The following is a 22,419-nucleotide window of genomic DNA, read 5'->3' on the forward strand; positions in this document are numbered from 1 at the left end:
AAGGACCCAAGACACTCACTTAGTGCATAGACACACATGCAGACAAAACACCCCTTTATAAATGTGCCAAATACATAAAATTTGAAAAAAGGAAATAGAAACTACACATAAAAATAAAAACACATCACTAAAGTCAAATTTGTCTTAGCAAAGCCAAACTGGCTTAATGTGACCAAACCTATAAATAGAATTCATCCTTTTGGGACATTAAAGACAAAATAGACAAAATGATCATTTCATCAGATATGTCTTATTTAAAATCTTACTGAAAGGGGAAATTCAGGAGGAATCAATCCTATACCAAAAAATACAAGTGACTAAGGGATGCTAAAAGCAAGAGAAATAGTCTTCCCGGGGGAAGAACACACCAATTGGCTAGCAGATGCCAAACACTCATCCCTGAAAACATACATTAAAGTAACATTATCCACATTGAACACGTTATATTTAGAAATACGTTTATATAGATATATGTGTTACAAGAGGCCAAGAACTTGAAAGGGAACTAGGAGGGGTACATGGGAGATTTTCAAGGAGAAAAGGGAGGTAGAATATACATATATATATATATATATATGTGTGTGTGTGTGTATGTATATATATGTATTATATATGTATATATGTATATATATGTATATATGTGTAAGTATATATGTATATATGTGTGTATATATGTATATATATATGGCAGAAATGATTTTAAAATCTTACTAAATAAAAGAACTTTGCTAACCCAATAAAGTCATCTATCATACCCTATAAGAAACAATTCTGAATGTTTCCTTTAAAATAAAGAAGAAAACAACAATACTCTTTTTGCTGCTTTCATTCATACATATAATGAGCAAGTCATAGAAAACAAACAAAAATAAAAGTCATCAGGTCAAAATGTAAGAAAACAGAAAGGAAATAAGAAGGATACTGCTAGTACTCACAGTAACCTACTGCTTGCTGGTGTGCTATTGAGAAATATTTATGCTTCCTTTTCATAGTGTAGCAATTTCCCAGTAACCTCCCAATTAGGTAGAATTATGAATCTAAATTTCAGTAAGAAAACATGAGTGTAAATGATGTCTGTCATTTCTTAGTCATAACAGTTAAGAAATGAATATGCTTGTGCACTCATTTATCTGGAAGCAAAGCCCTAGTACATGGCTGGACTTTAAGAAGAAAAGTTCCCTAAGTCCTCAGCTAACAGGTCAAAGGTTAATCTCTACATGTACACTGCACTTTACTTCAATGGCAAATTATGATTGAATTCAGATCCTCTTAGTTTTGGCATCTCTGTGAGAAAATCAACTCTTCCTTAATATTATAAAGGATATAATTACCAATAAAGACAATGCAGAGAATAGGCCAGAGAAATGGCTCAATGATTAAGAACACCTATTTTACTCTTTCAGACAGCCTAGATTTAATTCCCAGAACCGACACAGAGAGGCTCACATCACTCTACAACTGCAGTTCCAGAAGACCTGACACCTCTTCTGATCTCTGTGGGCAAGGAATGCATGTAATATGCATACACACTTGCAGGCAAACACATACGTGATGACGAAGCAATACAGTCCTTTGGCATACATCCAAAGGGCTTGCCACCCTATTTCCTCAGTCTTTTTCATTGCCACTCTATTCGCATCAGTAGCAAAAGGAAATAATTGAAACATCTTTCAACTGATGAATGGGTGTTAACAATGTGGTATATGTACACTGTGGAATAATATTCATCTATAAACAGAAACAAAACCTGGGGGCCTATGGATGGAACTAGAAACTATTACACTGAGCAAGGAAACAGACCCAGAAAGTCTCATAGCACACGTTCTCATTCTTCTGTGGTTCTTAGCTCCAAATCTTCAGATGTGAATAAAACCTGCAGAAACCAGGAAAACCAAAAAGTACCACAGAGGGAAGGGGTGTGGGGAAGAGCACCAGAGTGAAGAATAACAATATACAAATGATTTTTCAAGTGGAGAATGGAGAAAACGGGGGGGGGCTTTCATTGGAGGGAGGAAAAGTTGGTCAGTACAAATAGGTATGGAAAGAAGAGGAAAATAACAGTAATGGTGGTTGAAAAAGTCAAACGATTGTACTGGCTAGTTTTATGCCAACTTGACACATACTAGAGTCATCTGAGAGATGGGAACCTCAATTATGAAACTGCCCCCTAAGGCTGTGTTTTAGGCAAGCCTTTAGGATATTTTCTTATTGTTTGTTGGGGTGGGCAGCTCATTGTGGATGGTGCCATCCAAGGGCTGGTGGTCCTGGGTTCTATGAGAAAGCAGGCTGAGGAAGTAATGAGAAGCAAGCCAGTAAGCAGCATTTCTCTGTGGCCTCTGCGTCAGCTCCTGTCTCCAGGATCCTATCCTGTTTGAGTTCCTGCCCTGACTTCCTTCAGTGATGAAGCGTAATGTGGATGTGTAAGCCAAATAAACCCTTTCCTCCCCAACTTGATATTTGGTCATGCTATTTCCTTGACACTGTGATCCCTAACTATAAAAATGATTCATATTATTTACCTGAAATTGAAATGGGAGAGACAAGAGAGCCTAGGGAGGAAAGAGGAGAGAGGAGAGAGGGGAGAGGAGGGAGAGAGGAGAGAGGAGAGAGGAGGGAGAGAGGAGAGAGGAGGGAGAGAGGAGAGAGAGAGAGGAGAGAGAGAGAGAGAGAGAGAGAGAGAGAGAGAGAGAGAGAGAGGAGAGAGAGAGAGGAGAGAGAGAGAGAGAGAGAGAGGAGAGGAGGAGAGAGAGAGAGAGAGAGAGAGAGAGAGAGAGAGAGAGAGAGTCCTTGCTGTGTTGTTGATAAGAGGAGTCCAAGAGAGTCCCAGAATGACATGGGATATTGGTATTACCCTTGGCTTCCTCAAAGAAGTTGATGGTAAGTTCTTCTTGCAAAAGACACCATGTAGTTCAGACACAGGATTTGAAGGACCCAAGCAGGATGTGACCTGAAAGGCCTCCACCTTGAGGACTAGTTTTCATAGTCACAGAAAGGTGCTAGGCTAGTCTCCAAGGGAAGGAAGTAACAAACAGTTGTACCCAGTTGCGAGGTGGAAACTTCCAGTTCTTTGGAAAGTTAGTTATGTCAAATGATGTTTTGCTGGGGCACAGGTGAAAGGATGTCTTGCTAAAGTAAACACATGAAAGAATATTTCCCCGAAGCAGACACTGGTGAAAGGATGTTGTGATATAGCAGACACATGAAACAACACTTACTGAAGGAGCCCACAGACAGTGGGAGACGAGCCCTGAGCTTTGGTTTGGTTTGTACTGCCTCGCTAAGCTTCACTAATGAGGTTCATCTTACATTTCATTGTTGAGTTCAACTTGAGAGAAAGTCGCCTAAGAACTGCTCCTGAGGTTCCCTCAGCAGTTTGCTTCTTTTGCGCCCTCACTTCAGGCTGCTTGGCAAGTCTGGTAGTTTCTTCAGGATTGCACTCCAGCTGCCTGGTGTCTGCTTGCTGAAAAGACTGGATTGTAGCTGCTGGTTCATGCCTGCCTAGAGGACTGGTCTGCATCTGTTGAATCATATTAGGCAAACATTCCAGTGTTTTGCTATGGGACTGAACTGCTGCCCAAGAACATCGAGTTCACCCCCCAAGAACTATTGCTGACTATGTCCACTTCCCCTCTATCCTAATAACTTTTCTCTTTTACTAGCTCTGTTGCAATAAGATTAAAAAGGAACGTTTCCTATGAGTTCCCGCGAGCCAGATCCACTCATTCTAGCTGTTACTCTACCACGTAGTATATAAGCCACCCTCTCCTGCCTGTCTCCCCCCTCTCCACAGGGTTCCCTAGGCGGTAGTCACTGTGCCTGGCATATGCACACACACACACACACACACACACACACACACACACACACACACACACACACACACCCTCGTTCTGCAGGCCCTTGCTAAGGGCTCCACATGGCCAAGGGAACCAGGTCAGCACGCTCCAACTGCCTCTCAGCCATTTCTTTCACACACTGTCCTCTTCAGCCTGGTAAATCAAAGTTCCAGAAACTTATAATTTAGCAATTAGATTTACATGTTAAATTCCCAGTCCACAATACATCCACACAATAAATTCGCTGCCAATTAATAAAGAGTTCAACCGCCCACCTAGACAAAACAAAATCGACCCAGTCCACATGGACCTGGGTCATTCTGCTCTGTTGACTCCATCTTGACTTCCCTCGAGCCTCTTCCTCCCCCGTCCTTCCTAGACTTTTCCTGCGCCTCCCCTTCTTACTCATCCAATGATAATAGGCTACATCTTATCTTGGACCCATCGTGCTGCATGATGACATCATCCTACATGCTCTGATTGTTGCTGGACTAAAGAAGAGGTTGAACTCTTATTAAAAGGAGGTTGTAAAATATTTATGCCTACACAGCTGTGATATCTCTGTACCACAATGACAAGCTTGGAAAAATATTGCTAAGTGTGGAACAGAAGAACTTTTGTCCTAGCTATAACCAACAGCCCTCTAATTAGATTTAATGCCTGCTTAACCAGGAGGGAAATTGTGCCTGGTACTAGAAATGTAGGACACTACCCAAGGCGGGTGAGGTCACACATCATTAGAGGAGAACATATTTCGAACAATAATAACTCAGCACAATTTCTACATGAATCCTACTTAACTTTGTATCTACAAACAAAGGTAGCCTTCACACCTCATCTAAAAAGCCAGTCAGTCACAATCAGAGAATAATTGACCATGCAGTGTCTGGCCCCAAAGTATACATCCACAGCATGACTCTTGTACCTTAGGCTCAGAGAGCTTCGCATAGGAGGAGGAGGGATTGTAAAAGCCAGAGGACCAAGAAATCTGCTGTGAAACTCTGTGTAAGTCTCCTAGAAAGGAAAGGTAAGCTTCACACACTACACTTCCAAAATGAAACTGCCTAATCAAGACCTGAACAGTGACAATGCCAATCAATATGCTAACTTGGAAGGGAAAAATCTCAGAGGGTTTCACCTCTAAACAAAGAATCACTGGAGGCAGAAGGAGGGAAGGTCCTGGGTGGGAGAGCGGAGTGGGGGAAGGGAGGGCAGGTTCAAGTATGGGAAGAGAGAGGAGAGAAGTCCAGAAGGCCAGGAAAATGAATAAAAATATGTAGGGTGGTAGGGAAAGGGAATAATCACTAAATAGACCCAGACTCAGGGATTCAGGAGTCTCTCAGGAATGACTTTAGCCGAAACATCCAACAAAGGGGACATGGAACCTGAAGAGAGCACCTCCAGTAGACAGGCATGCTCCCCAGTTGAGGGAAGGGGCCACCTACCAATCTCAAAAATTTTAACTTAGAATTGTTCCTGTCTAAAGGAAACACGGAAACAAAAAATGGAGCAGAGACTGATGAAAAGGCTATCCAGAGAACACCCCACTTTGGGATCCATCACATCCACATATACCACACCCTGACACTATTGCTGATGCCAAGATACACTTGCAGACAGGACCCTGGCATGGATGTCTTCTGAGAGGCTCTGGAAGCATTTGACTAAGACAGATGCAGATACTTATAGCCTACCATTGGACTGATCCCAGAGACCCCAAAGGAAGAGTTAGGGGAAGGACTGAAGGAGTTGAAGGGAATTGCAACCCCATAGGAAGAACGGGAGTATCAATTCACTGGACCCCTCAGAGTTCCCAGGGACTAAACCACCAACCAAAGAGCATACATGGGCCAGTCTGTGACTCCCACTACAATAGAAAGAAGACTGCTTCATTTGTTATCAGTGGGAGGGGAGGCACTTTGGCCTGTGGAGTCTTGCTGCCCCCTCAAGTGGGAGTGGATGGGTGGGGGAGGACTAGCTTAGAGGCAAAGGGGATGGGGAATGGGGTGAGGGGTTCTTGGAGGGGAGAACTGAAAGGGGGACAACATTTGAAATGTAAGTGAATAAATAATCAATTAAAGAATGCTGAGTAAGGGACAATACTGTGAATTAGTTACGAGCTCTGAAATCATATATATGCAAGCAACGCTAAGTGGATTCAGAAAATTGTATTTATACATTTATGTGTTTGCACATATGTGTACATGAGAGTATGTGTGGTTCATGCATGTAACAACAATAATTAAGGAAAGAGACCATAAATTTGAAAGGGAATCGGGAGTAGAGGATATGGCTGGGAAGGGAAGGGGAGAGGAAAGGAGGTAATTGCAATTTCTAGAAAAGTTAAAATTAGCTATGGGCGCGTGCCACTGTGGTACTCCAGCCCAGCCAATGGAAGAATCATACAAAGAGGCAGTGATCAAAGTCATCAAGCAGGAGTGGACATGTTTGGGTTTCCAACAGCTACCCTGCTGGACTGTCATGGATGATACACCCAGAATGTAGCATTTTTTAGTGAGTGCACCAGCTGCTTGCTGGAATGACTTCAGAGACCCTATAAGAACATATATTCATTTGGTGAAGCTCGCTGTTCTTTGGGTCGCATGAAAAGAATTGGAAGGAAGAGTCAAAACAACTTGAGGCTTGAAAACAGTTTGATGCTGGACAATGGTGGTACATGCCTTTAATCCCCACATTTATGAGGCAGAGGCAGGTGGATCTCTGTGAGTTAACCTATGTGATGACAGAAGCCCACAAATATGATTCTTCAGAGGCCCCAGGATCCTCAAGCTGGGACTTCCAGAGTTCTTTCAGAAGAGAGAAGCTGGAACAAAAGTCCCCAGATTCTAAGGCATTCCAGAAAGATTCACCTGGAGTGAGACAGGAGGTCTATGACTGCCAGGAGTGTGGGAAATTTTTCCGTCAGAAAGGTAGTCTAACATTGCACGAGAGAATCCACACTGATCAGAAGCCCTTTGAATGCACCCAGTGTGGAAAAAGCTTCAGGGCCAAAGGCAATCTAGTTACACATCAGGGAATACGCATGGGAGAGAAGCTCTACCAGTGCAGAGAGTGTGGGAAAAGCTTTGGTCAGGGAGGCAGTCTAGCTGTCCACGAGAGACTCCACACCGGACAGAAACCCTAAGAACGTGCCATTTGCCAGAGAAGCTTCAGGAATCAGAGTAACCTTGCTGTTCACCTAAGAGTCCACAGTGGTGAAAAGCCCTGTAGATGTGACTAGTGTGGAAAAGCTTTCAGTCAGAAAGGAAGCTTAATTGTTCACATCAGAATTCACACGGGTCCGAAGTCCTGTGTGTGTTCCCACTGCAGGAAGAGCTTCCACACCAGGGGGAATTGTATTGTGCATGGAAAAATCCACACGGGAGAGACACCCTATCTCTGTAGCCAATGTGGAAAAAGTTTCACTCATAGAGGGAGTCTGACTGTGCACCAACGAAGCTGCTCACAACAGCTCACTCTGTAAGCACTCTCTTCAAAGGCAGTTCTTCTTACAAATTAAGAGTACAAAACCCTCTGTAATCAAGAATTTTATCCAGTGTCGTAGGGTAAGTGAAAGTTCTTTCAGAAGGACGAGCATTTAATAGGGCAAACTGACTTTTCCCCTTTCCCCCAAATGAGAGATGCATGGTCTGTAGTTTTAATGCAAGAAAACTATTTCTTTCCTAAAAACTATTCAATTCCATTAAAGATACCTTACAACGTTATACTTAAAACTGAGTATAGATTCCAAATATGACCTAAAATATCATAACATTGTGTCCTCTTATCTTTATTGACTCTATTTCTGAAGACACCCATACTTGAGTCATAGAACAGGGCGAAATCGAGTTGGTAATGACTTAAATATTTCATCCTGCTGGCCAGTTTTCATAGTGCTAGAAGGTGCTATGCAGTCTACCAGAGGAGAAGAATTATCATTATTCATACCGAGCTATGAACCCTTCGAACTACAACAATGATCAGCATAAGAAATGGCCACGGGTGGAACTGTAGCTCAAATAGTATGTGTGTAACAAAACAATCGCTTATTGGATTTAAGCCCCACTGAACAAGATGAAACTCAGACCTAGCACAATTATCAGACCAAGAACATATAGCTAGCAGTCATAGGCCCTAGAGGTGAAAAGACTATTATCATGCTGCTAAATGAACACATGATTAGACTGACTCCTAATGACTTAGCATTAAACCCACAGACCATGCATCTCTCGTCCTTCATCTAAGAAGCTTCCTTTGCAGTAGACTGTGATTAACATAGTGACCCATAACTGGCCAAGGTGCAGACAATAAAAGACAACAGAATGCACAGCCTTAAATGGAACATATGGACCTCACCCATTCCCCCCTCCCAAGGCTCAGAGATCATTGAAAAGGAGGGCAAAGGAATACTGTAAGAATATGAAGTGGTGGATAAATACAAAGAAACATCTTCTGGATAGAATTGGCCCAATACATCCACGAACTCACAGCAGTTGCAACACCATGTTTAAAAAATCCTTTGCAAACCCAACTCAGACAAAAATCCAGCATGGATGTTGAAGCTGGGCACAGAATTCCATTCTAAGCCTGGGAAATATTGACAACTTTTCTAAGAGAACAAGACAATTTTCTTTTAAGAGTGGAGATCTGGGAAGTTGCTATCTCTCCAGCTGAAGTACAGTGATATCTGGGCACTAGACTTCGGTCTTGAATAAATGCCTTTGAAGAAAACACAAAGTTAAGTGCGTAGGGAGGTAGAGCGATGAATTTAGAAAGAGTTGAGGAGCAAGGGTCAATGGGATCCAAACACATTGTATGAAACACTCAAAGTACTAATAAAAAACAATTTGGAAAAAAAAATCTATACAACACTTTCCCTAGATTCATTAGATTATTTTTAACCTTTTTTTTTCTCAATTAGACCTAGTAAGTACAGTTTACCAGGAAAGTACTGAATCTCTGTAGGTTTTTCTTAGCCCTCCACTCTCTGACACCTCTGATCAAGCAATCTAGTCTGATTCTCCTTCTCTTGTCACATGCTTGAAATTTACTACGCTTCCTCAGCTGTTAGCCTTTAAACCCAGCCCTTCTGATGGCAGACTGCGAGTGTTTCAGAAGCAAGCCTGCTCTGTTTGTTTTTTCTGGGCCTAATCTTTCTAAAATCTAAGAACGGGAACATAAGTCTTCAGGCAACTGGAGTTCATGTGCATTGTCAACATTTCCATATTTCTGTAGGTGATTTCCCCGAGTATTTTCTACAGAAAGTTTTTCAACATGAACTCCTAGATTGCATAATGAATTACAAACACAGAAACAACTAGTCAAAGCTAGTCACTCTCCTCCAAAGGCTGCATTCCAAAACTATCGAGTCATTTGGAAAGATACAAAGGAGTTTAATTGTGAAAATCATATACCAACAGCTTTATAGGGTGTGTCAATAATGGATTCATCAATGAATCAGTGATATATGCTCAGGGCTGTTTAGAAATGAGTCAAACAGTACATGGGGACAGAATGTCACCAATTTCATGAAAACATGTTAGATTTGGAAAGCGATTCTAGAGGTAACTTAGTTCATTAAAAAGGACAAATAGGGGAGGAGCTCAGTGCCAGAGTGTGCACAGCTTTTGAAAGGCCCCGGGTTTAATTCCCAGAACCCACCCAACCAACCAACCAACCAAACAAACAAACAGAAGACTAATTCTATAAGAAACTTCAACCAGCGGGATGTCAAAGTTAATACAAGTTAAAGAAAAAACATGCTAAATTCCTTGCTAGAAGACTGTTCGTGTCATCTGAATGTACAAGGTGAGTGAAAGAAACCTTCTGAATGCTGTTTCAACTAATGTATCCCAAGTAACATGTAGCCAATATTAGTAATTCAAACATACTTCAGGGAATCTGAAACATGTCAAAGATGCATAGAAAAGACTAAAAATAGTGTGTGAAATATCCCCATAGTAGCAGAAGTGTAACTTTGGCAGTTCAAGTACCGCAACAGTGTGGTAAGTCTGGAGCTCTCTCTTCTGTTCTTGGATTCTTTAATCCCTGGGGATAAATGCCATTACAAACATAAGCACAAAACAGTCTCCTAACATTCGTCTTCTCTCCTTCTTTAATAAAATTTACCTTCCTAGAGCAGTGGCTTACAAACAGACAAATGTGAGGCTAAGAAACACCTTTGGGATGGAATGCTGATAGAATTTCAGGGGTGAGCAGAATGTTTGTAAAACACGTTATATGTTACAGTACATTAAAAAAGGCCGAGGTTTTGAATTTCAAAGAGAAAATGGCACTTTATCTAAAGGGCATATTGCCTTTAAAAGGTTGTATATATCACTAACTATGAAGACATATATGAATGAAAAATAACCCAGCTTTACATAAGGCTCTCTGAAAGAAACTTCATTTCATTTTACAAAGAGCAGATGATGGTCAGTCATCCATCACAAAGTAAGAGGGGGAGAAAAATGTTCCAGTGATAGGTAGCAGTGAAATTTAAGGATCATACGCATGAGAAGGTCATATCACAAATAACGAACTACCAATAATTCTGTGTGTTAGAAAGACACAGAAAGGATGAAAAAGGAGATGAGTAGAGACATATGCAAGCAACATAATGAAAACCTACAAACGGACCAAATCAAGAAGGGAGTCTACATTCACACACACACACACACACACACACACACACACACAACTATGACAGTAATAATGTAATAAAACAATTTAAGCCAAGGAGTTGCAGAAAAGGTATTATTTTTGAAAATGGTAAAGAAATCCACGTCTTTATAGAGGGAAGTTTTTTATTGTGCTTAAATTTTTCTATTAATTAATTTCAGCGATCTTAAGCATCATGACGTATTCTAGTTACTGAATGATTAATATACAGGGCCTAAGGAGAGCTGCTGATAGTCTAAATCACTCAGGAATTAAGACACAGTGTACACCAATGGCACAGTGATTCATACAGGCCACATAAATTCTTGATGTCAGTGGTGTCCCTTGAGAGTACATTTCACAAAGACCTCCAACGTATTTCTGTAGGAAAATCGTGTTCTTGGGAATACTTTATTTTTAAAACATCTTGAAGTTTGTAATTCTCTAATTAAAGAAGAAGTGGGTTTTTATTTTCATCTTTATTCAATTTCTCTGAGTTCATCACTGTTCTGGAATTAGTTATTTACCAAGAAATTGAAGAATTTCTCTCTTTACTGTAATAAGGCGTAAAGGAAAGAAAAGTATTGTTGTTATAGCTTTTTAGACGATCTAGAAACAACTGCAACGTAACAACTCTAGTGACCCTCGTGCCTAATCCACTAGAATATTGTTTAGTATATAGGGAGTCACCTTAGTGAATGTAGACTCTAATATTAGAGCACTGTCCCAGTTAATTTCCATGAGACCTATATTACTTCAATACCTGATGATGACTTTTGGTGCCATAAATTCTTTATCACCATGCATGTATAGAAACATAACTGATGATTGTAATGGAAAATATGCAAATAGTTCAGTACCCTTTTCTGGTAGACAGCATGCATTAACTCATAACTGTACAGAATTCTTTAAAAAATTCCAGTAGCAGACTGCAAATTTCCTCCAGAATTGTCTAGTTTCCTTAGTGTTTGAATGTGATATGCAGGCTGCTTAAGGAGAAAAGAAATTATGAACTTCAATGCCAACATGGTAAGCAAGATGTGCTTATGTGTACTATATTGGCATGAAAGTTATGGAGGTAAGCACCAATTTTCTGATTACATTTCAGGTCTACATTGCAGGAGGAAATTTATACATAGTACTATAAAACCAGGCAAAAAATATATATTTAAAGAAATCCTAGGCCCAAGAAAGAATTTACAAGTGTTTTATAGCTAAATTGGCATGTTACAAAGTTCTTTTTAAATATATATGCTTAAATTCATACATTAGTGTTGCTTTCAGTCTTGGTCAAGAAGTTTCTATTTGAAGTGAAAATAGTTAAGCCATAAACTCATAGCTCATATAACTAGCAATTGAATTCTTGACTCTACAGAAAACATTCATAACCAAACCTATATGACTCAGGGAACATCATAAAAGATGTGGTGGTAGCAATAACGTAAGACATGGAATACAGGGTGAAAATACCAAAAACGCTCTTCTGAGCACAAAATAGACACTGCAATCATAAACTCATAGCAGTTAGGACTGTTTATACTGGTTTCATACAAAGGTAGAACTTCTGGGAGGAAATCATGGACATGGTAGGTAGTCAGAGAACACTTCTATGTCCTACTGAACTATAGGCTACTGAGGGATTCTGAGGGAAGGGCATCATTGTCTTCAGTTGTATACCTACTCATAAAGTCACCATTCCAATGGCCTCTGAGGGATTCTGAGGGAAGGGCATCATTGTCTTCAGTTGTATACCTACTCATAAGGTCACTATGATTGTCTTGGTGAATCTCAGTGAAACAAAAAGGTGAAAGGGGCATAAATGTGGAAAAGGACTTGAGGTGAGGGAATGAGTGGCAAAGGTTGGGTAGGAGTGACAAAACTGGTGAATATTTGACAATAATCAGAATACATTATATACATATGGGTGATTGTCAAAGAACACAAGTTAAATAATAATACTTGTTTTAAATTGGAGGAAGAAGGAAGATGAAAGAACGTGCAGCTAAAAGTAAGGGCCTACTTGAGGGGGCTGATGATTCAGTAGAAGCTTCCTAAAATAAATCCATATATAAACGAGATCAAAATAAAATTTCCAAATAATGAAGATACTTCACCTCCAAATTTAAGCCTCCAGTTCTGGACTAGTTTACATCTAATTGAGTTGTTGGCCAAAGGGGCCTATCGGAACTTCCAAACAACCATGCCATTGCCAAGGGTATTATTTGCTCTCTATAAACTGATAGTGAGGCCCTATAGCTGAAGGCAAGACCCTCATAACTCACTGAACATGAAGAAATTGAACTGGTGCCTACCTAGAGCCCTCATCCCTAATGAATAGTGTTGGCAGGACTAGAGGTTACTCTGCACACTACAGATAACACTAACCCAGCTCAAAACCTCCTATCTATGATGACTTGCCTGGAAGATATACTAATGTGACACTGGCAAAGACTTGTGAGTGTAACCAACAAATATCAGATTGGATTTAAGGCCCACTCCATGAGATGGGACCTTTCTGACACTGGTTATGTCATTAAAGGTCCTGAGACTAGAAAAACCAGGGACACAGTAAAAGACCAAATACTACTGTTGAGCTAAAGAAATGTACTAAAAAAATAACTACCAAAGACATTCTTTGTCCCAGAGATCAGTGTCTTGTTCAGACATCATCAGAGAAGCTTACTCCTGCACTAGATGAAAATAGATACAGAGACACACAGCTGTACAATATGCAGAAAGGGAGAGACCTTGGAACACTCGGTTCTAAAGGAAATATTGCTACCAGTTCACTCCAACATTCAGGAAAACCTATGAAGGATGAAAATGTAAGCGCCATGGGGGAATGGAGGACACCAAGGTCACAAGGTCTTCCAAACTCAACAGGACCGAGCCACACATGAACGTACAGGGACTGAGGCAGCAGTCACACAGCCTGCATAGGTCTGAGACTGACAAAGTCACAATCCTGAGAGGGGACATGGATATGAGCTCCCATTCTAACCCAGAAGTTATCTTCAGTTGATAAACAACTCAAAATGAAAAAAAATAGTTTTTTTTCCCCAAAGAGACTAACTAGGTACACAAACCACTAAGGTCAGGCCTCAAGCCCAGCAGATGTCCAACAGAAAAGGAACTCAATGGCATTTTTGGAGATTCTTTGTCCCATAATGTTTTGTCAAAGCATTTTAAAAAGCTTACAGGTCCTTTGTGTACATTTTGTGGTTTCTGGCTTTGTGCTTTTATGGAATTTGTGTGTGTGCAAACATCTCCAAATCTGCTTCTCCTGCTTTTGTTTTACCTCTCTTTCTTCTGTTTCTTTGTTTGTTTTGTTCTATTCCAATTTGTTTGGTTATTTGTTTTATTTTATTATTTATTTTCAGATGTCTGTTTTCTGAGGGGAGACAGAAAAGTTGTGGATTTTGATGTGAGGGCAGTTGGGGAGAAGATGGTGGAGATGAGTTAAGAAATTGGAGACAAGTGAGTGGTCCCATTCCCCAACCAGGGCCTTGCATAACCACTGGATATGGTCTCTACAGGTTCTTCCTCCCCTTTTATTAGGTATTTCAACTAATCTTATCCCTGTTGGGACCTGGGAGCCTCTTGCTTTCTTTCCTGGCATCTGGAACTTTCTGGTAGCTGCTCCAAGTTCCCCATCTCTCATTGCTATACACTTCTGTTCAACTTCCTAATCCTTTGTATATCATCCCAGTCTTCTCCCATGCCTGATCCTGAGCCCCCTTTCCCCTCCCTCTCCTCTCTTCCTACAAAATCCTGAAATTAGGACTTCCAGATTATAGAGAGGGACATCAACCTACCTATAAAACCTTCAACCCAAAATTTGTCCTGCCTACAACATGTCTAGGGATAAAGTTGGAACAGAGACTGAGAGATAGTCAACCAGTGATTGCCCCAACCTTAGAACAGAGACTGAGAGATAGTCAACCAATGACTGCCCAACCTTAGACCCCTGCTATGTGAGAGAGCCAACCCCTGACGCTATTAATGAAACTCTGCTATGCTTGCAGACAGAAACATAGCATAACTGTCTTCTGAGAGGTTTCATCCAGTAGGAGATAGAAACAGATGCAGAGATCCACTGCCAAACATTGGGTAGAGCCTGGGGAACCTTGTGGAAGAGTGGGAGATATAATTGAGCAAGCTGGAAGGGTCAAGAACACCACAAGACTACTTACCAAGTCAATTAACCTGGGTACATGGGTCCTCACAGAGACTGGGCCACCAACCAGGGAATACATAGGTGCTGGACCTAGGCGTCCTAAACATTGGTATCAAATATGCAGCTCAGTCTTCATGTGGGTCCCCTAACAGCAGGATCAGAGGATGACTTGACTCTGTTTCTCGATTTTGTATCTCCTTTCTACAGATGGGCTGCCTGGTTGGGCCTCAGTGTGAGAGGATGTGCCTAGTACTGCTCTGACTAGATGTTCCAGTGTGGAGTGGTACCCAAGGGGATCTCCCCTTACTCTGAGGAGAAGGGGAGGAGGTAAGGTGGGGAGTGATTTGTAAGGGTGAGACTGGAAAGAGAGGAAGGAGGGGGCTAAGGTCAGGATGTAAAGGAAATAAAACTTATTTTAAAATAGAATTTGAATGTTCAGAGAAGAAGGGGAGGGGGCAAGGGAATCAGCTCTTGGGGGCTGCTGGAAGAGAGTGGGCCAAGATCAGTATTTAAAATAAATAAATAAATAAATAAATAAATAAATAAATAAATAAATAAATAAATAGAAATAATAATTTGAAAGATGCCTCTATGGGGGTTAAAAGTTTCAGTCACTATTAAGAAAAAAATAACTATTTCTACCTTTTCCTTACATAACTCCTGTCTTATTAACAGATGTCTTACATCTAGGCAGGAAATGCTATTCCTAAGTTTCCAGTCTTGGTAGTATAGAAAGACAACAATTAGACAAGAAAGATGAGAAAATGCTGATTACTAGAAGGCAGATAGCACAAAAATCTGCTATTCTGGAGATCATCACTCTGGGTCAGGAGAACTCGGCTGGCTTAGAGTTTTGTCTTGGCCTCTGTACCTCTGTATAATCATACAGACAACTGGTCTAGGAAGAACTACTCTAAAGACTACTTTATGAGTAACCAATGCATATGCACATATCCTGTAAGGGGAAACAAAGAGAAGAAAGGGGAGCAAAGAACATAATGAATAAGACTCTTCAAATAAACACACAGAATTGTAATAAAAAGTCAAATAATGAGCAAACACGTTGCTAATGTGCACATACAACGTGAAACAAAATCAAATTTCTGAAAAAGAAACATTAAGGTAACAGAAAATTTTGGAATGGTACAAAGAACTCAGGAAAGAAATGAAAATGGAAGAAAAGCAAACTGTTGTAGATATTAATGAAGATGACAATAGAGGAGAAAAGTCACAATTGTAAATAAGATCACAAAAGGTGAAGAGGAAGACCTCTTGGAGCAAAGCAATATAAAAATGAGAGAAGAATTTAAAAAGCTAGAAAATTAATTTTGTAAAATAAATGTATGAGATCCAATATGTATTGAATTTTTGGAAAAGTAGACAAGATAAATTGGAAAGTATTTGAATATTTGAACTAAATATCAACTTTGGTCAAATGGGATCAACATTGGACTGCTGTGTGCTTTTCTTTCTTTTTTTAAAAAACTTTTTCTTTATTTTATCAAAGCTATTTTATTACATACTAAATCCTGATTATGATTTATCCTGCCTCTATGTGACCTTTTTGATGTTTTGAAACATTTTATCAAAAGACACTTGGCATGCAGTAAAAATGACATTGAGAAATAAATTGATGAATTTCCAAGATACAAAACAATTCATTTTGAACCCTAAAAATCATCCATGTAGAAAGACATCATATTAACCTCTATCCTTCATCTAGAAGCACTAATCATTAATGAAGACAGAAATTTTTAAAAGAATAAGTTGCGTTACTTAAGTAGACAGATAATTTTTTTAAATATAAACAAATCTAGAGAACGACTCCTTCTTTGTCCCCATATACATATGTATATATTTCCCATTTATTCAAAATAGATTTTTTTCTCACATGTTATATTCTGATGAAGATTTCCCCTCCACCTAAGCCTCCCAGGTTCTCCCCATGTCTTTTTCATCCATATCTATCCCAACCCCACTTCTGTGCCATTAGAAAGGAAACAGGATACTAAGGAATAACAATAAAATATGAGGAAAAGCTGGAGGAAGCTGAGGAGGGGGCAACTCTGTAGGCGGACCAGCAGTCTCAATTAACCTGGATCCCCAAGATCTCTCAGACACTGGATCACCAACCAAGCTTCATCCACCAGATGAGATGAGGCCTCCAACAGCTGAGGACTCCCAGGGATTTGTTCAGAGAAGATGCAGCTAACCCTCAAGAGACTGGAGACCCCAGGAAGGTTAGCGGTCTGGTAGGGTAGGGTAGGACATCCTCTTGGAGACACGGTTGGGGGTCAGAAAGGAGGTATGGGATGTGAAAGTATCGGGGGTGCAGCAGGTGGACCAGGAGGGTAATAAACTTTGGAGTGTAAAAATAAAAACATAAAAATAAACAAATAAAATATGATATAGTAAAACAAAAACAACTAGCCCATCAGAATTGGAAAAACACAAAACAAAACAAAAGAAGTTTTCTAGGAGACCCTCAGTTTCAGACAAGTACGCCAATTTTGTTTTCTGAAGTACTTAAATGCTAAAATAATCACTGTGTATGATCAATTTACAACTACAAATCATTTTTCAAAGTTCATAATATATTGGAAACAGATGTTAAGATGATTGGGAGTCACTTTAGGAACATTACCTCTTCAGTGTTTCAACCCTTTTTTTTTTCTTTTTCTTCTTTTATTGAAAACGGTTTTTTCATATAATCTATCCTGATTATGGTTTCTCCTCCCTCAACTCCTCCCAGCTCTTCCCAACCTCCCTCCCATCCAGATCCATTTCCTTTCTGACTCATTAAATACACAAGTCCTCCTCTGGGCTCTCCTTGCTACTTAGCTTCTTTGGTTCTGTGGAATGTAGCATGGGTATCCTGTGATTTATGGCTACTATCCACTTACAAGTGAGTATATATCATGCATGTCTTTCTGGTTCTGGGTTATCTCACTCAGGGTGATCTCTTTTAGTTCCATTCATTCGTCTCTTTGAATCCCACTGAGAAGGAGAAATAAAGTAGAAATCAGTGGTGCGTGGAGGGAGGGTACGTGTTGAGAGAGGGGGTGTGGAAAGGAACAGGGGGAATCAAGTATGGGGAGGAAAAGGGAGAGAACTGGAACTAGTAGGGATCCATCTCTCAGATACGCTAGAAACCTAGAGCAATAGATACTTGCAGGAATATGTGAGGGTGACCCTAGCTAAGATTCCTGGCAATAGAGGATATGGAGCTGTCTATCTCCTGTAAACAGGCAACAATTAAAATGGAAGCATGAGGACACCTAACCCAGCCACAGAACTTTCAACTCATGATATTTCCTGCTGACAAGATGTGTAGGAGAAAAGAAGGAACGGAAATTCAGGGAATGCCCAACCAGTGACTACCCAACTTGAGACCCATGCTTTGAGAAAAAGTCCACCCTGACACTATTAATGATAACATGCTATGCTTCCAGACAGGAGCCTTGCATAACCGTCATCTAAGAGGCACATGATGGAAACTAATATACAAAGACTCACGGCCAAATGTTAGTCTGAGCTCAGGGAATCTTGTGGAAGATAAGGAAGAAGGATTGAAGGAGCCAGAGAGGTCAAGGATAGATACAACAAGAATGCCTATAGAATCAACTAACCTGTATCCATAGGGGCTCAGAGACTGAACCACCGATCTGAGAACATTTATGGGATAAAGCTAAGCTCCCTAAACATATGTAATAGATGTGCAGCTTGATCTTTGTGTGGGACCCCTAACAATTGTAGCCAGGGCTGTCTCTGACTCTGTTACCTATGTCTGGATCTCTTTCTCCCGAGCTGGGCTGACTTGTCAATCAATAGAAGAAAATGTACCTAGTTTTATTGCAACTTGACATGCCAAGGCTGGTGATATACATGGGGGGTCTCCCCTTCTCTGAAGAGAAAAGGAGGGGACATGGGAAAGGGGAGGAGAGGGGGAGGGAATGGGATGATGGAGGGGGAGGAAGAGGATTCATTTAACAAACTAAAGAACAGATTTATAAATGATAGCAAAAAGTTATGATACGCTTTAGCTCTACTTAAAGGCTTAAAAATAAGCTAACTGTAGAAATATTGATGATAAAATACAGCATAAATGTTAGAAAAGGTGGCAATCTAAAATTAATATTTTATCAAAATATACCCATACAATTGAAACAAAATATTAGTACATAGTTTTTTAAATTGGTGTTTTTTGAGAAAAAAAATTAAAGTTGGTGGGTAGAAAAAGAGGATCTGCAAGAACTTGTATGAGGAAGAATATGATCAAAATATAATTAAATTTAAAATCTGTCTTGAGTAACAAAAATATAATTATAAAAATCAATTGCGAACACAAAGCCTGGAGATTAGTAACAAAATTGCTACCTGGTGTAGGTCGTTTCTCTAATGCTGTGGTAAAGCACAGACCAAAAGAATTCTGGGCAAGAATATTTGGCTGACAAATTACAGTCCATTTTGGAGGGAAGCCCAGGTAGCAATTTCAGACAGAAACCTGAAGGCAGGGAAAAAAAAAACATGCTGCTTGCTGGTTTCTCTCGCCTTTTACTCTGTTTCCTCTATAAGTAGGCTATTTCCACCTACCTTGGGGAAAAGACATGGCCCACAGTGGGCTGTTGACATTTCCTATCAATCAACCTGTAAAAAAACAAAGTCCCATCTGCTTAAAGTCCATCCAAATAGAGGTAATGTTGAAACTAGTAGTCCCTCTTCCCGGTCAAAGTGTATCAAGTTAACAAAAGCAAATAAAACAACCAAAAAAAAATAGATAGTACATCTAGCATATACGTGACTCTGACCTTAAACTCCAGTACTAGAAAATAAACAGAAAAGAAATGATCAGTTTTTAAAATTACTATCAGTTGCTGGTGAAGATGCAAATTAACAGGTACATGCATTCGTTGCTAATAGAAATGCATTTTAGAAATTGTTTAACAAAATATTGACATGTTCTCACGCATGCACACTCACTCACACGCACATACACGAATTATGGTATGCCACAAAGGAAATGTCCCTATCAAATTTCGGGAATGTGAACTACGGAATCAATAAGGAAGTATTGAATTATAACAAAAAATATAGCATCAATATGTATGCCTTCACAATCATATATCTAAATGTGAATGTTATTACTTAGATGCAAAATTCACTCCCCACTATCACACACAGTCTCATATGTTTGACAACTTGGTTTCTAGTTGTACTGCTATTTTAGGAGGTGGTAGAACTGTTGGGAGATACCTTCCCATTTGCTAAGACCTAGATGTCTCAGCCACATATTCTCTCACCAAAACATTGTACCTAGTCTTTCCTGTCATAGATGGACTGCTGCCACTGAAACTACCAGCCAAAATTAGAAATTCAATTAAATACTTTGTATTAGTGGTGGCAATTTTTTGGTTTTCTAACAAGAGGGTTTCTGCCGTTGAAGCTTTTTATTTTTTTTCTTTTCAAACTATATATATTTTATGTATGTATTTTATCAACAACAATGGAAAAGAGCATAAAAAAATGCGGAGGAAATGTTTCAGCATCAGTTCTATATATGCATATTTATACATTATCTTATTGAATCTGACTTGTGTTGCTCAGTACATACAGTAAGTATTGTGCAACCATTAGGGGACCCATCCAGAGAAGAACTCACTTTTTTTCTCAGCAGTATCCAAATGGTTCAGTTTGAACTATGTGCAGGCTTTGTGAGGCCCCCTTCTACATGCTGGAATATTGGACTGATTGATCTCCGTGCAGTTTTTTGGTGAAACCATAGCCGTTGTGAGTTCATGAATTGAACTGCTTGCCACATCTAGAAGACACACAGTCCCCTCCTAATCCTAACCTCTGGTTCTAAAATCTATCATATCATCTTTTCAATAATATTATTGGCCCTTGTGGAAGGACTCAGATCTAGGTATCCCATTTAGGAAATAAAATACCATGGTCACTTGTTCTTTTCAGTTTGGTCATTCGTATTATTAAAACTGATCGCTCTATATTACCTCATCCACTGAAAAAAGAAGCTCCTCTGATGAGGTGAGAGCTGACCAATGTGTGTAAGAACAGGTATTTATAAGGCAATTTAGATACTACATCAGTTTAGCCAAATAGTAGTAGTAGATTCTCCCTAGAGTCTATGACATCTCTGAACAAGTATTCTTGGTTTGAAGTACCAGGAATGAGTTCTTTCCTGTTGAGTGGAATTTAAACTCAGTCATATAACTGCTGGTTATCTCCTCCAAACATTCATATCACTGTTACATCAATGGACTTACATTGCTGGACTGGTTACTATTGTAGGATATAGGGTTAGCAAGAATCTTGATAATAGTTATCTGCTTTCTTTTTTTTTAAATATATATTTAACTTTTTTTTTTTCTTGTTTTTTTTTTTTATTAACTTGAGTATTTCTTATATACATTTCGAAAGTAATTCCTTTCCCTGTTTCAGGCAAACATCCCTCCCCCCTCCCCCTTCTTTATGGGTGTTCCTCTCCCCATCCTCCCCCCCTTGCCGCCCTTCCCTCAACAGTCTAGTTCACTGGGGGTTCAGTCTTAGCAGGACCCAGGGCTTCCCCTTCCCCTGGTGCTCTTACTAGGATATTCATTGCTACCTATGAGGTCAGAGTCCAGGGGCAGTCCATGTATAGTCTTTAGGTAGTGGCTTAGTCCCTGGAAACTCTGGTTGCTTGGCATTGTTGTACATATGGGGTCTCGAGCCCCTTCAAGCTCTTCCAGTTCTTTCTCTGATTCCTTCAACGGGGGTCCTATTCTCAGTTCAGTGGTTTGCTGCTGGCATACGCCTCTGTGTTTGTTGTATTCTGGCTGTGTCTTCCTGGGAGAGATCTCCATCCTGGCCCTGTCGGCCTGGTACTTCTTTTTTGCTTCATCCATCGTGGTTCAATTGGATATTGTATATGCTGGGCCATATGGGGTGGCAGGCTCTGACTGGTGTTCCTTTTCTTTAAACTTTATTTCTAAAGAAGAACTGTCCCTCTGTTCTCATGCGTTCCCAACACTATCATATAGCTCTTCTATTGATTGGTTGCCAGCAAGATCTCCATTTTCATAGGGTTTTCTATTTGAATTTTATCATTCTCGCTGCAAAATAAAGTTAGTTCTCTTAGGAGGCATTATAGAAGGCTCTATTCTAATAGGTAAACTCTTACCATTAACAGACACTGTTTATCACTGCTCTGCGGATGGAGGCAAACCTCTATAACTCTTGTACCTGGCACAGCAAAGCCATCCATAGACTTCTGGCCCCTCTTTTCCTGTCAGTATGAAAATCTTTTTATAAACAAGTTTATGTGTAGGGATTATGGAAAAGCATTACTGGTCAGCTAAATTGGGTAAGGTTTCTGTTCTAGATGTGGTACCCTATGTACAGAAATAAGTCTCAGATTTTAATTCCTGTAATACAGCATCTGCCACAGTAGGTGAAGATGAGAAATATTGACCACCATGCCTCAAAGGAGAGAAACCTTAGTCTTCTACTGGCAGCTGGGATAAAGTGGAGCCTCATGCTAGAGGGTACACTTACCCAGAGTTCCCACTCTTCTGTTCTAGAAGTCAATACAGAAGGCTCAATTGTTATGAATTCTAAGTATTCTAGGATACAGTAGGATTTTTATGAGTAAATTCTTGTCAGCTTCTTATGAGCTTTTACCCAAGTGACCATAGGATTTAAATTTTTATTTACTTTTTAAATATTTCTCAACTGTTACTTTGTTTGACA

At 39.9% G+C, this 22,419-nt stretch overlaps 1 pseudogene; it reads left to right on the forward strand.

Moving 5' to 3' along the window:
* Positions 1 to 6,280: 6,280 nt before the first annotated feature.
* Positions 6,281 to 7,439, forward strand: LOC116889289 (annotated as a pseudogene).
* The last annotated feature ends 14,980 nt before the right edge of the window (positions 7,440 to 22,419 follow it).

The sequence above is a fragment of the Rattus rattus genome, chromosome X (genome assembly GCF_011064425.1).
Source record: "Rattus rattus isolate New Zealand chromosome X, Rrattus_CSIRO_v1, whole genome shotgun sequence".
Taxonomy (NCBI): domain Eukaryota; kingdom Metazoa; phylum Chordata; class Mammalia; order Rodentia; family Muridae; genus Rattus; species Rattus rattus.